Raw genomic sequence first — 16516 nt, 5'->3', positions numbered from 1 at the left:
CCATGATTTGGTGCTGGATATATATTAATTAGGGATCATTTGAATAACTTTTGAAATCTAGATATTTGATTAATTTAAATAAATTGAATTCTATATGATGCTATCTTACTCATTTGACACTTTCGATTTGATATATGCAATGAGCATGCTATGTTGTTTAACATATATTAATTTGAGGTTATGCGAATTTGATTTGAAGTCTAGAGAATTTGATTATCTTGTTTAATTAAATTCTATCTAATGGCTCCATGGATCTATTGGTATTTTTTCTATATTCAAATCATGGACTTGAACTTGTTATGTATTCACTTTGTTGTGTTTTGAGCATTGGATAACTTTGTTGTTATATTTATATTCATGCGAACATGTTTTCTTTATGGAATATATTGATGCCATGTGTAATGAATTGAACACTTTATAACTGACATTATATATGCCATTTTAGAATTGAAACTCTAAGGCATGGATTGTGTGGTTTCAACCTACTTGTGCATAGAAGGTGGTTTTCGCGCATTATATAAATTACGTATAAGTTGTGAACTTATTTGATTATTTTGGAGTCTTGGGACATTGTTACAAGTGCATGGCTAGAGTTTGGCTCTAGTGCGGGAGGTATGAGTTCTCCCCAATTGAGATAGTGCGCACTAGGGTGGTCTTCCCAGCGGGTTAATACCCGAAATAACCATTTAGTTCTCGGCGGAAATCCGAGACGTGATGTCCAAGTCTTCAACTATTTGATTTCGCATTCAATTCCAAGTTAACAATCATGTTTAATTGTGACTTGTGGTTTTGGCTATTGGCGATTGATGTTATTAAGTACATCCATACTAAATTGTTATATTTAGTGTTTTTCACACTTTTAGATTTTAAATTGACAACTTAGAGAATCTATGTCTTGATGTGTGGTATTTGAAATTCTAATTATACTAAGTTGTTATATTTAGTTGTTATTGCATTTTAGATTTCAAGATGGTAACCTTGAGAATCTATATCTTGATACTTGTGTAGTATGCTTCTATGTTGGTTAATTGCATAGATATTGTGATTTGTGCGTTATTGTTCAAATGTGACTTAGGAATGATCTTATAGATTCATTTGGAACATAGACTTTAGGTGGCATGATCCACTATAATTGTTTTAGCATTCTAGATTTCAAGTTAGTGACCTTGAGAATCTACATCTTGTTGCTTTGTATAGCATGCTCCCATGTTACTTGAATTGCAAGAATGATGTGATTTGTCCTAGAAATGATCTTAGGTAGCTTAGGATACTCCCTGGGTTACACTTTGATATAGACGTTAGGTGGCATGAGCCCCTTTAACATGTTTCACCTTAAGGTGAAAAAATTGTAAAAAGTTAGGTCGATGCATGCTCATCTCCTACGAGTAGCTTTATGTTACTCACATACGTTATGGGGATATTTTTCAGGTACATGAATTAAAGTTAAGACTCTCATTATGCATGGATGGTTTGTGGACTTGGAGGTTTCCATCTTTGTGAAGGTTGGCTTGGAATGCCATTTGTAACCTTATTTCTCAAAATGTGTATATTTGATTCCATATATGTAATGTGTACATGAGTGCACTCCTTACAATGTATTCAACATGTATAAGATGAGGCCAGAGGCCAATGTCATGTATTTTGTATCCTATGTAATTTTTTACTTCATGAGATTTTATGAAAATATTGAAAAATCACAAGTTATTGTTTCACCATGGGTGCATCGGGTGTGGAAATTCCATTTTCATTCTTTCATAGGGTCTTATTGATCATGTATGAAGTGTGCCCAAGGGCCAAACGGTCATTTGAAGTCATTTTTTGATTTTGGTTTTCAAAGTTTCTATTTTAAGTTCATTTTCGCCTTTTTTGCCGTTGGGGGGTCGGATTTTGACTCGGCCATTTTCAGGAGCCGCAGACCATTCCCGCATGCTAAAAATCACTATTTACATTTGTGTGTAAGATCATTTTCATGAAAACCCCTTTCGTTTGTCTTTTAAGCCTCCTATGGACAAATTTCACCTTTTTGTTGAAAAATTCAACTTAAGGGTATTTTGGGAATTTTCTTTGGGAAATAAATTCCATTCTTGACTACATCACATAGAAAATGTGATTTTAGGGGGAGTTTCTTCATGACAGTTTTCCGAAAAATGTCATCTTGACCTCGAAAACAGTGTCGTAAACTCATTTTTCTGCTAAAACACTGTTTCTGCTGCATTTTGGGTGTTCTGTTCAAGTTGAACCAGTTCAAGAATAGTTGAACCAGTTCAAGGTGTCATTTTGGTTTAGCGTGGGCATACTGCCAATGTTAAACCGGTTCAAAGAGGTTGAACCGGTTCAAGTCTTCCAGAGTTTTTAATTTTGGACTTCCAATTTCAAACTGATGTAACTTCTTCGTTTTAACTTTGAATTGGTCCGTTCTTGAGTCTAAAATGACCGCATCGAAGTAAGCTTTCCAATTGTACCAATTTCAATTTCAAATTATTCCCTTAACTCAAGATATACTTGTTCTAGTGAGAGTATGTTAGTTTTGGTTCGAACCGGGATAGGGTTCATTTGGGATATCTTTTCCTTTGGCCGTGGGACTTCTTGTGAAGTTATTTAAGGATTTTTTTTGATGTTTTTGATCTAATTCAACTTATTGGGAATCAAATTCCTTTCTGTTAGGGTAAAATGACCATTTTACGCTTGGTCCTTCTTTTAGTAGGGTTTTGATACCATTATCTTCGTTTTCCTTCTGCTGAGTCTCAAAAATCCTTGAAGGGTCATTCTTATGTCTTAGGGATGATGTACATCTCTAAGGACTTGGTTTTGTTTTACTTCCGCATTTTGGATCTGCTTTGGGTCATCACATGACACACTGGGTTGAAAAATCCAGGGTTGTCACAGGTGGTATCAGAGCTCCTAGGTTTGAATACCTTGGATGACGGGTTTTGGGCACATATCATGCTAACGTTGCCGTACTCTATGTGTTTATATGTTTTATGATAACATGTTTATATGCTTATGTGTAATATGTGGTATGCTATCTGTTTAGCCTATTTTGATTCTATTGTAAAAAGCATGACAAATGATGTATGATAGATTAGATTTGTATATGCATGATTTTTTTGCATTTTGACAGGACTTGGGATTAGTCATAGGATGTTTGACTTGAGGTTGAGTTGTTTGGTAAGTTTGCACTTAGTGTGATGGTTGGTGTGTCTTGTTTTGTTTAGGCACTCTTCTTTAAGGTTGTGGGTGATTTTCCACATGGTTTTACGGCAGTTTAGGTCGTTGTTCACCTAGCGTTGGCTTTGGAAAGGTGGAAGGTCACCATTTGTTTGGGCTCATGTGAGTTAAGTCATTAAGCGTTGCCTTAATTAGAGCTTTTGGATCGTTTGTGGATTTGTTTGTTTTGGGCCATGATGAGGTTATAGACCTCTTAGGATCTTAGTTGTTTAGGGTGGTTCCTCTGAGATTACAATTTTCATGGGCGGGTACGTTTGTGGGTGGGTGCATGGCACTAACATGCTACCGTACTGGCTAGCTAAGAGTGCAGTTCGGATGGAATTAGCGTTGGTTTTTGTTCCGATAGCATTGTCCTTTTGGGTTGGCGATGATGTGAGTTTTGTTTTGAGCATCTGGTGTTGAGACGGTGATTGATGGTCATTTTGGGGACAATTTTGGAGATTTATTTGATTGTTCTATTGTATGGCTAGAGTAGCCATTTCATTTTAGTTCTCCTTGCGTGATGATGCTTTTGGGATCAAGTCAATTGATTGATGTATCGGGTTAGTGAGAGCATTGCATTATTAGTCACTTGTAGTGTCACTCTTAGATTCGGAGATGGATTGTTAGAGTCTTACCATTGTGGTAAGGGCTCACGATTGTTTCGAGACAGGTAGTTGTCACATTAGTTTTTGGAGTCAGATTATAGCTAGGACTGGTCTTCCTTTTACCCAGACACTCTAGGACATGATGTTCATAGGGTTCATAGTTGCATCATTTTTATTTTCTACAGTTTCGTTTACTACCATGTTAGTAGTATGATGTATGATATTGTGATGCATGAGTAGGTGGAAGTGTATCCACATTTGTCTTCTTGTTGTGTGGCATTAGCATGCCTTCTTTATATGCTTAGAGATGCCATGTTGTACTGTGTTTTAATGACATGCTTTTGTGCTTACGTGGAGACGTGCTGCATGTACCCTTGATTTCATCTATGTGAGTAGATTTGCCTTCGTGGTAGTTGCATTTCCTTGTTATATGCATGACTTCCATATTTGGTTTTCCCTTTTAGCTCCCTTTTCGTATGTGTCGTGTTGACATTTGTGGGAGAATAGGGTTCATTTTCTTTCTTGGTTCGAGTAAGGGATTTCACAAGGACTGAGTCTCTTCTCTTCGTTGCATTGTGCACAGTTTTTGGGTTGGTTGGTCCGTGAGGATCACCATTATTGTTTTGAGTCATTGGTGAGGATTTGGTTGATTTTGGTCGACTTACTTCCATGTAGGGGGTGAAGTCTTTGACCTTGTTGTCTTTCATTTCAGAGACAGATTCGTGGTGTTGTTCTTCTTAGGACTGGTGGTTTCCCTTCTTTTGTGTCTTCCCTTGGGGAGTTTTTACCATGGTGGTTGACGGAGTTGTGGTGCTCAGAGTGAGTTGATTGGTGTGAGATCATTTTTTGGGACTTGTATCCATTTGATTGAGGATTTGGTTGACTCGTTGTATGAGTTTGAGGATATTTCGGGATGTCTTTTAGAGACTTGTTTCCGTTTTGACGACCTTAACGTGGTTGACTCTTAGGAGGAGTTTTAAACGATCGTTGTTGGATTTGGCTTATTTGTGGAGTATTCTCATCCTAGTTATGACTAGGCATAGTTTTGAGGAATCGTAGTTCCAGTGGTTGTTTATGGATCGATGGAAATTGAGGAAATTTGACTTAACTTGGTGTTGCCAAGTACGGTTTTGAGAGACTCATTTGGTGATTTCGATGGTCAAAATTTTGATGTGTGTGCTGCATGGTGGACTTTTTATTTGTTTTTATTTTAAGGAACTAGTTATCAGTGATAGGGATGTGGATTTGATGTTTGATCATGGTGATTGGTCTTATAGTTGATCTGTTTCTGGGACATATGTGGAACTTTCGATGAAATATCTTGTAGTGAAGTTTGTTTTAATTCCAGGTGGTTTTGATTTACTTTTCAGGCTTTGGATTCTTGATTGATGTTATTGGTAGTAGTATTTTGAGACGTTAGAGATGTTGGTATTGCTGTATTGTGGATTTGAGGCTGTAAGCATAATGGTGCCTATGACATTGTTGTCAGAGTTTGGGGTTGGCCGGGATGGTCTGGAACGTCTTTGGACCATATTCCAACTCTCACAGATGTCTGGCTCCCATATTGCTTTTGGCCATGATTGTTTTTCAACATTGATGTCATTGGTATTGAGAGGTTTCATGGGTAGACCTAGTGGGGGGCAGGTTATGAATTAGTGCCTTATAATGTCATGCTACCATACAAAGTTGTGCATTGTGGGTGAGTGCTAGTTGTCATCGATGCTACCGTACTGATGAGTAAGTGTAGGCGGGCGCTAGGTACTATCATTGCTTCCACACACTTCTGGTCACTATTCGTGCTGCTATGTCGATTTTGTTATGTACCCTAACTTGATACACGGATATCTTGGAGTTCTTTTGGTGTTGTTTTTGGTTCCTTATGGTGGTTCTTCAGGAGGGATGCTTTCGATTGTTGTCTTCCATTCCCTCGTCTGACCTTAGTTTCTGTGTGTGTGTTCTGACTTGTTGTGTGGCCGCATGATCACTTTCCTTTTGAGAGGTTGTCCTGTCGTAAGCACGTGGGTGCAAATGACATTGGTTTGTACTTTGTCTTTCAGTTTTAGGATTACTTTTGTAGCATGTTGTGTGGGATTCTCGGAGATGTACTCCATAGTTACCTTAGTTTCGCCTTTTGTTTTGTTGGGGCTAGATTTCGGGGACGAAATCCCTTTTTGGTAGGAATGTTGTAATGACCCGATCATTTTCCTTCCTTTCCCTTTCTCAGATTTTCATAGATATTTTTTTTCCATTGATCTTTCATTTCTGAGTTCAGTTTCTAGTCACTTAGTGTCATCTTGAGTGCTCAGGGATGGTTTCCGAGACTCTTTTCCTTGGATTGACGACTTCCTTTGAGGATCGAGTCATTTTCACATTTTCACTTTTGTGACACTATTCACTTTTCGTCTTTTCTCTGTTATCACTTTGTTGGAATAACCTTACTTTTCGTGTTCGGATTTGATTCCGGTTTTGCATGCATCCACGATATTTAAATTCTATTCTATGTGTATTTTTACTTTCTTATAAAAGCATGCTAAGTATTTACTTTTCTTGTAAAGGGCATGGATGCATAAATTTTTGTAAATATTCAAAAATTGAGGTGTTTTTGTGTAATTAAATAAAGTAATTATTTTTCGTCTTAGGGACCATTTTGTAATTTAATTTGGAAGATATTTTTAAAAAGGACCTATTTGTAATTTTCGAAAAGTGTGACAAGTGGAGGGTAGAGATTCAACCACTTGTTGGCTTAGGATTGGTGCACTTGTTGGCTTGGATGGTTGACAAGTGTAGGCTTGAGATTAAGCCTACGATGGAGCCGTGGATGAGTGACAAGTGTATTCTCCAAATTAAGTCTTGCAATTAATTTTTCAGCAACTTTGGAATTATGTTGTTAAGAGGGGTTTTTCTACAATTGACCAAAAATTGTGTGTGTTGACCTTAGTGTAAGACCATATAGTCAGTGGAGGATTTCTATTTCCTCCACTCACATTCTTTCACACTTAATTTCTATCTCTTCTCGCTCTTGTAAATAAAACCCTAGCCTCCCTGGATGGAGCTTGAAACCTTAGGCCTTGACCTTAATTTTTGATGGCCTTTCACTCACTGTAGACCTTGAAGCTTGGAACAGTTTTTGTTCCCCTCATCCTCCTCTACATAACCCTAGAAGGGTTTGCTATTTTTTGTTGATTTGCCTTCGATTCTAGACAGACACTTCTCTAGTGAGGTAGGGAATATTATAGGGTTATATTTTTGTTTCTTGCATGCCATTGATGCTTTTATAAGTTGTATACATGTCTTTCGTTAATTTGAGAAATTAGTGATTTATCATATCTTGCATATAACTCATTTTAGACTTGGTAAATGGCATGGCCATGAGTTGATGTTTGATATATATTAATTTGGGATGATTTAGATGAATTTTCAAATCTAGAGATTAAATGGATTTAATTTGATTTAAATTCTAGTAAATTGTATTTTAGTTGTATTCCGTGTTAGACTTGAGATATGGTATGACCATGATTTGGTGCTGGATATATATTAATTAGGGATCATTTGAATAACTTTTGAAATTTAGAGATTTGATTAATTTAAATTAATTAAATTTTATATGATGCTATCTTTCTCATTTGACACTTTTGATTTGATATATGCAATGAGCATGCTATGTTGTTTAACATATATTAATTTGAGGTTATTCGAATTTGATTTGAAGTCTAGAGAATTTGATTATCTTGTTTAATTAAATTCTATCTAATGGCTCCATGGATCAATTGGTATTTTAGAAGTTGTTTCTATATTCAAATCATGGACTTGAACTTGTTATGTATTCACTTTGTTGTGTTTTGAGCATTGGACAACTTTGTTGTTATATTTATACTCATGAGAACATATTTTCTTTATAGAATATATTGATGCCATGTGTAATGAATTGCACACTTTGTAACTGACATTATATATGCCATTTTAGAATTGAAACTTTAAGGCATAGATTGTGTGGTTTCAACCGACTTGTGCGTAGAAGGTGGTTTTCGCGTATTATATAAATTATGTATAAGTTGTGAACTTATTTGATTATTTTGGAGTCTTGCGACATTGTTACAAGTGACATGGCTAGAGTTTGGCTCTAGTGCGAGAGGTATGAGTTCTCCCTAATTGAGATACTGCGCACTAGGGTGGTCTTCCGAGCGGATTAATACCCGGAATAACCATTTAGTTCTCGGCGGAAATCCGAGACGTGATGTCCAAGTCTTCCACTATTTGATTTCGCATTCAATTCCAAGTTGACAATCACGTTTAATTGTGACTTATGGTTTTGGTTATTGGCGATTGATGCTGTTAGGTACATCCATACAAAATTGTTATATTTAGTTGTTTTTACACATTTAGATTTCAAGTTGATAACTTAGAGAATCTATATCTTGATGTGTGGTATTTGAAATTCTAATTGTACTAAGTTGTTATATTTAGTAGTTATTGCATTTTAGATTTCAATATGGTAACCTTGAGAATTTGTATCTTGATATTTGTGTAGCATGCTTCTATGTTGGTTAATTGCGTAGATATTTTGATTTGTGCTTTGTTGTTCAAATGTCACATAGGAATGATCCTATAGATTCATTTGGAACATAGACTTTAGGTGGCATGATCCACTATAATTGTTTTAGCATTTTAGATTTCAAGTGAGTGACCTTGAGAATCAACATCTTGTTGCTATGTATAGCACGCTCCCATGTTACTTGAATTGCACGAATGATGTGATTTGTGCTAGAAATGATCTTAGGTAGCTTAGGATGCTCCCTGGGTCACACTTTGACATAGACGTTAGGTGGCATGAGCCCCTTTCACATGTTTCACCTTAAGGTGATAAAATTGTAAAAAGTTAGGTCGATGCATGCTCATCTCGTATGAGTAGCTTTATGTTACTCACTCATGTTGTGGGGACATTTTTCAGGTATAGGAATTAAAGTTGAGACTCTCATTATGCTTGGATGGTTTGTTGACTTGGAGGTTTCCATCTTTGTGAAGGTTGGCTTGGAATGCCATTTGTAACCTTATTTGACAAAATGTGTATATTTCATTCCATATATGTAGTGTGTACATGATTGCACTCCTTACAATGTATTCAACATGTATAAGATGAGGCCGGAGGCCAATGTCATGTATTTGGTATCCTATGTAATTTTTGGCTTCATGAGATTTTGTGAAAATATTGAAAATCACAAGTTATTGTTCCACCATGGCTGCATCGGGTGTGGGAATTCCATTTTCATTCTTTCATAGGGTCTTATTAATCATGTATGAATTGTGGCCATGGGCCAAACGGTCATTCGAAGTCATTTCTTGATTTTGGTTTTCAAAGTTGTCATTTTAAGTTCATTTTTGCCTTTTTGGCAGTCGGGGGGTCGGATTTTGACTCGGCCATTTTTAGGAGCCACAGACTATTCCCATGCACTCAAAATTACTATTTACATTTGCGTGAATGATCGTTTTCATGAAAACCCCTTTCATTTATGTTTTGAGCCTCCTATGGTCTCATTTCACCTTTTTGTTGAAAAATTCATCTTAAGGGTATTTTGGGAATTTTTTTGGGAAATAAATTCCGTTTTTGACTCCGTCACATAGAAAATGTAATTTTAGGGGGAGTTTTTTCACGACTGTTTTCCGAAAAATGTCATCTTGACCTCGAAAATCGTGTCGTAAACTCATTTTTCTGCTAAACACTATTTCGGCTGCATTTTGGGTGTTCTGTTCAAGTTGAACTGGTTTAAGGTGTCATTTCGGTTTAGCTTGGATGACGGGTTTTGGGTGCATATCATGCTAATGTTGCCATACTCTATGTGTTTATATGTTTCATGATAACAAGTTTATGTGCTTATGTGCAATATGTGGTATGCTATCTGTTTAGCCTGTTTTGATTCTATTATAAAGAGCATGACATATGATATATGGTAGATTAGATTTGTATATGCATGATTGTTTTGCATATTTGATAGGACTTGGGATTAGTCATAGGATGTTTGATTTGAGGTTGAGTTATTTGGTGAGTTTACACTTTGTGTGATGGTTGGTGTATCTGGTTTTGTTTAGGCACTCTTCTTTGAGGTTGTTGGTGATTGTCCACATGGTTTTACGGTAGTTTAGGTCATTGTTAGCCTAGCGTTGGCTTTGGAAAGGTGGAAGGTCACCTTTTGTTTGGGCTCTTGTGAGTTGAGTCATTAAGCTTAGCCTTAATTAGAGCTTTTGGATAGTTTGTGGATTTGTTGGTTTTGGGCCATGATGAGGTTATGGACCTCTTAGGATTCTTGGTTATTCGTGGTGGTTCCTCTGAGATTACAATTTTCGTGGGTGGGTATGTTTGTAGGCGGGTGCATGGCACTGACATGCTACCATGCTGGCTAGCTAAGAGTGCAGTTCAGATGGAATCAGTGTTGGTTTTGGTTTCGATAGGCGTTATCCTTTTGGGTTGGCGATGATGTGAGTTTTGTTTTGAGCATCTTGTGTTGAGACGGTGATTGATGGTCGTTTTGGGGACAATTTTGGAGATTGATTTGATTGTTCTATTGTATGGCTAAAGTAGCCATTTCATTTGAGTTCTCCTTGCGTGATGACGCTTTTAGGATCAAGTCGAATGATTGATGTTTTGGGTTAGTAAGAGTATTGCGTTGTCAGTCACTTGTAGTGTCACCCTTAGATTCATAGATGGATTGTTAAAGTCTTACCATTGTGGTAAGGGCTCACGATTGTTTTGAGATAGGTTGTTGTCACATTAGTTTTGGGAGTTAGATTATGGCTAGGACTGCTCTTCCTTTTACCTAGACACTCTAGGACATGATGTCCATAGGGTTCATTATTCCATCATTTTTATTTTCTACAGTTTCGTTTACTACCATGTTAGTAGTATGATGTATGATATTGTGATGCATGAGTAGGTGGAAGTGTATCCACATTTGTCCTCTTGTTGTGTGGCATTAGCATGCCTTCTTTATATGGTTAGAGATGCCATGTAGTACTGTGTTTTAATGACATGCTTTTGTGCTTACGTGGAGACGTGCTGCATATACCCTTGATTTCATCTATGTGAGTAGATTTGCCTTCATGGTAGTTGCATTTCCTTATTATATGCATGACTTCCATATTTGGTTTTCCCTTTTTGCTCCTTTTCGTATGTGTCGTGTTGACATTTGTGGGAGAATAGGGTTCATTTTCTTTCTTGGTTCGAGTAAGGGATTTCACAAAGAGTGAGTCTTTTCTCTTCGTTGCATTGTGCACAGTTTTGGGGTTGGTTGGTCCATGAGGATCACCATTGTTGCTTTGAGTCCTTGGTGTGGATTTAGTTGATTTTGGTCGACTTACTTCCCTGTAGGGGGTGAAGTCTTTGACCTTGTTGTCTTTCATTTCAGAGACAGATATGTGGTGTTGTTCTTCTTAGGACTGGTGGTTTCCTTTCTTTCGTGTCTTCCCTTAGGCAGTTTTTGCGGTGGTTATTGACGGAGTTGTGGTGCTCAGAGTGAGTTGATTGGTGTGAGATCATTTTCGGGGACTTGTATCCATTTGATTGAGGATTTGGTTGACTTGTTGTGCGAGTTTGAGGATGTTTCGGGATGTCTTTTGGAGACTTGTTTCCGTTTTGACGACCTTGATGTGGTTGACTCTTAGGAGGAGTTTTGAACGATCGTTGTTAGATCTGGCTTGTTTGTGGAGTATTCTCGCCCTAGTTATGACTAGGCAAAGTTTTGAGGAATCGTAGTTCCAGTGGTTGTTTATGGATCGATGGAAATTGAGGAAATTTGACTTAACTTGGTGTTTCCAAGTACGGTTTTAAGAGACTCATTTGGTGATTTCAATGGTCGAAATTTTGATGTGTGCGCCGCGTGTTGGACTTTTTTTTTTTTTTTTTTTTTTTTTTTAAGGAACTAGTTATTAGTGATAGGGATGTGGATCTGATGTTTGATCATGGTGATTGGTCTTATAGTTGATCTGTTTCAGGGACATATGTGGGACTTTCGATGAAATATCTTGTAGTGAAGTTTGTTTTAATTCCTGGTGGTTTTGATTTGCTTTTCAGGCTTTGGATTTTTAATTGATGTTATTGGTAGTAGTATTTTGAGACGTTAGAGATGTTGGTTTTGCAGTATTGAGGATTTGAGGCCGTAAGCATAATGGTGCCTATGACATTGTTGTTAGAGTTTGGGGTTGGCCGGGATGGTCTGGAACGTCTTTGGACCATATTCCAACTCTCACAGATGTCTGGTTCCCACATTGCTTTTGGCCATGATTGTTTTTTAACATTGATGTCATTGGTATCGAGAGGTTTCATGGGTAGACCTAGTGGGGGGCAGGTTATGAATTAGTGCCTTATAATGTCATGCTACCATACAAAGTTGTGCGTTGTGGGTGAGTGCTAGTTGTCATCGATGCTACCGTACTGATGAGTAAGTGTAGGCGGGTGCTAGGTACTATCATTGCTTCCACACATTTGAGTACGTCATGGGCGGGTTCTGGTCACTATTCGTACTGCTATGTCGATTTTGTTATGTACCCTAACTTGATACATGTATATCTTGGAGTTCTTTTGGTGTTGTTTTTGGTTCCTTATGGTGGTTCTTCAGGAGGGATGCTTTCGATTGTTGTCTTCCATTCCCTCGTCCGACCTTAGTTTCTGTGTGCGTGTTCTGACTTGATGTGTGGCCGCATGATCACTTTCCTTTTGAGAGGTTGTCCTGTCGTGAGCACGTGGGTGCAAATGACATTGTTTGCACTTTGTCTTTCAGTTTTAGGATTACTTTTGTAGCATGTTGTGTGGGATTCTCGAAGATGTACTCCATAGTTACCTTGGTTTCACCTTATGTTTTGTTGGGGCTGGATTTCGGGGACGAAATCCTTTTTTAGTAGGAATGTTGTAATGACCCGATCATTTTCCTTCCTTTCCTTTTCTCAGATTTTAACAGATATTTTTTTTTCCGTTGATCTTTCCTTTCTGAGTTCGGTTTCTCGTCACTTAGTGTCATCTTGAGTGCTCAGGGATGGTTTCCGAGACTCTTTTCCTTGGATTGACGACTTCCTTTGAGGATCGAGTCATTTTCACATTTTCACTTTTGTGACACTATTCACTTTTCGTCTTTTCTCGGTTATCACTTTGTTGGAATAACCTTACTTTTCGTGTTCGGATTTGATTCTAGTTTTGCATGCATCCACGATATTTATATTCTATTCTATGTGTATTTTTACTTTCTTATAAAAGCATGCTAAGTATTTACTTTTCTTGTAAAGGGCATGGATGCATAAATTTTGGTAAATATTCATAAATTGAGGTGTTTTTGTGTAATTAAATAAAGTAATTATTTTTCGTCTTAGGGACCATTTTACAATTTAATTTGGAAGATATTTTTAAAAAGGAACTTTTTGCAATTTTCGAAAAGTGTGACAAGTGTAGGGTAGAGATTCAACCACTTGTTGGCTTAGAATTGGTGCACTTGTTGGCTTGGATGGTTGACAAGTGTAGGCTTGAGATTAAGCCTATGATAAAGCCGTGGATGAGTGACAAGTGTTTTCTCCAAATTAAGACTTGCAATTAATTTTTCAGCAACTTTGGAATTATGTTGTTAAGAGGGGTTTTTGTGCAATTGACCAAAAATTGTGTGTGTTGACCTTAGTGTTAGACCATATAGTGAGTGGAGGATTTCAATTTCCTCCACTCACATTCTTTCACACTTAATTTCTATCTCTTCCCACTCTTGTAAATAAAACCCTAGCCTCCCTGAATGGAGCTTGAAACCTTGGGCCTTCACCTTGATTTTTGATGGCCTTTCACTCACCGTAGACCTTGAAGCTTGGAACAGTTTTTGTTCCCCTCATCCTCCTCTACATAACCCTAGAAGGGTTTGCTATTTTTTGTTGATTTGCCTTCGATTCAAGACAGACTCTTCTTGCATGCCATTGATGCTTTTATAAGTTGTATGCATGTCTTTTGTTAATTTGAGAAATTAGTGATTTATCATATCTTGCATATAACTCATTTTAGACTTGGTAAATGGCATGGCCATGAGTTGATGTTTGATATATATTAATTTGGGATGATTTAGATGAATTTCAAATCTAGAGATTAAATGGATTTAATTTGATTTCAATTCTAGTAAATTGTATTTTAGTTGTATTCCGTGTTAGACTTGAGATATGGTATGACCATGATTTGATGCTGGATATATATTAATTAGGGATCATTTGAATAACTTTTGAAATTTAGAGATTTAATTAATTTAAATTAATTAAATTCTATATGATGCTATCTTGCTCATTTGACACTTTTGATTTGATATATGCAATGAGCATGCTATGTTGTTTAACATATATTAATTTGAGGTTATTCGAATTTGATTTGAAGTCTAGAGAATTTGATTATCTTGTTTAATTAAATTCTATCTAATGGCTCCATGGATTTATTGGCATTTTAGAAGTTGTTTCTATATTCAAATCATGGACTTGAACTTGTTATGTATTCACTTTGTTATGTTTTGAGCATTGGACAACTTTGTTGTTATATTTATATTCATGAGAAAATATTTTCTTTATGGAATATATTGATGCCATGTGTAATGAATTGCACACTTTGTAACTGACATTATATATGCCATTTTAGAATTGAAACTCTAAGGCATGGATTGTGTGGTTTCTACCGACTTGTGCATAGAAGGTGGTTTTCGCGCATTATATAAATTACGTATAAGTTGTGAACTTATTTGATTATTTTGGAGTCTTAGGACATTGTTACAAGTGACATGGCTAGAGTTTGGCTCTAGTGCGGGAGGTATGAGTTCTCTTTAATTGAGATAGTTCGCACTAGGGTGGTCTTCCCAGCGGGTTAATACCCGGAATAACCATTTAGTTCTCGGCGGAAATCCGAGACGTGATGTCCAAGTCTTCCACTATTTGATTTCGCATTCAATTCCAAGTTGAGAATCATGTTTAATTGTGACTTATGGTTTGGTTGTTGGCGATTGATGTTGTTAGGTACATCCATACTAAATTGTTATATTTAGTTGTTTTCACACTTTTAGATTTCAAGTTGATAACTTAGAGAATCTATATCTTGATGTGTGGTATTTGAAATTCTAATTGTACTAAGTTGTTATATTTAGTAGTTATTGCATTTTAGATTTCAATATGGTAACCTTGAGAATTTGTATCTTGATATTTGTGTAGCATGCTTCTATGTTGGTTAATTGCGTAGATATTGTGATTTGTGCTTTGTTGTTCAAATGTGACTTAGGAATGATCCTATAGATTCATTTGGAACATAGACTTTAGGTGGCATGATTCACTATAATTGTTTTAGCATTTTAGATTTCAAGTTAGTGACCTTGAGAATCAACATCTTGTTGCTTTGTATAGCACGCTCCCATGTTACTTGAATTGCACGAATGATGTGATTTGTGCTAGAAATGATCTTAGGTAGCTTAGGATGCTCCCTGAGTCACACTTTGACATAGACGTTAGGTGGCGTGAGCCCTTTTAATATGTTTCACCTTAAGGTGATAAAATTGTAAAAAGTTAGGTCGATGCATGCTCATCTCGTATGAGTAGCTTTATGTTTCTCACCCATGTTGTGGGGACATTTTTCAGGTATAGGAATTAAAGTTGAGACTCTCATTATGCTTGGATGGTTTGTTGACTTGGAGGTTTCCATCTTTGTGAAGGTTGGCTTGGAATGCCATTTGTGACCTTATTTGTCAAAATGTGTATATTTGATTCCATATATGTAGTGTGTACATGATTGCACTCCTTACAATGTATTCTACATGTATAAGATGAGGCCGGAGGCCAATGTCATGTATTTGGTATCCTATGTAATTTTTGGCTTCATGAGATTTTGTGAAAATATTGATAATCACAAGTTATTGTTCCACCATGGGTGCATCGGGTGTGGGAATTCCATTTTCATTCTTTCATAGGGTCTTATTAATCATGTATGAATTGTGGCCATCGGCCAAACTGTCATTCGAAGTCATTTCTTGATTTTGGTTTTCAAAGTTTTCATTTTAAGTTCATTTTCGCCTTTTTGGCAGTCGGGGGGTCGGATTTTGACTCGGTCATTTTCAGGAGCCACAAACTATTCCCGTGCACTCAAAATTACTATTTACGTTTGCGTGAATGATCGTTTTCATGAAAACCCTTTCATTTGTGTTTTGAGCCTCCTATGGTCTCATTTCACCTTTTTGTTGAAAAATTCAGCTTAAGGGTATTTTGGGAATTTCTTTGGGAAATAAATTCCGTTCTTGACTCCGTCAAATAGAAAATGTGATTTTAGGGGGAGTTTTTTCACGACTGTTTTCCGAAAAATGTCATCTTGACCTCGAAAATCGTGTCGCAAACTTATTTTTCTGCTAAACACTATTTCGGCTGCATTTTGGGTGTTCTGTTCAAGTTGAACTGGTTTAAGGTGTCATTTTGGTTCAACTTGGGTGTACTGCCAATGTTGAACCGGTTCATGTCTTCCGGAGTTTTTAGTTTTGGACTTCCAACTTCAAACTGATGTAACTTCTTCGTTTTAACTCCGAATTGGTCCGTTCTTGAGCCTAAATAGACCGTGTTGAAGTAAGCTTTCCAATTGTACTAATTTACATCTCAAATTATTCTCTTAATTCAATATATACTTGTTTTTGTGAGAGTATGTCAGTTTTGGTTCGAACCGGGATAAGGTTTATTTG

Source organism: Cornus florida, unplaced genomic scaffold (assembly GCF_030987335.1).
Source record: "Cornus florida cultivar Cherokee Brave unplaced genomic scaffold, ASM3098733v1 CherokeeBrave_3.0.0_Hap2_Chr10, whole genome shotgun sequence".
In the NCBI taxonomy this organism is placed as follows: Eukaryota; Viridiplantae; Streptophyta; class Magnoliopsida; order Cornales; family Cornaceae; genus Cornus; species Cornus florida.
The sequence above is the reverse complement of the archived record's forward strand: the minus strand, read 5'-3'. Positions refer to the sequence as shown.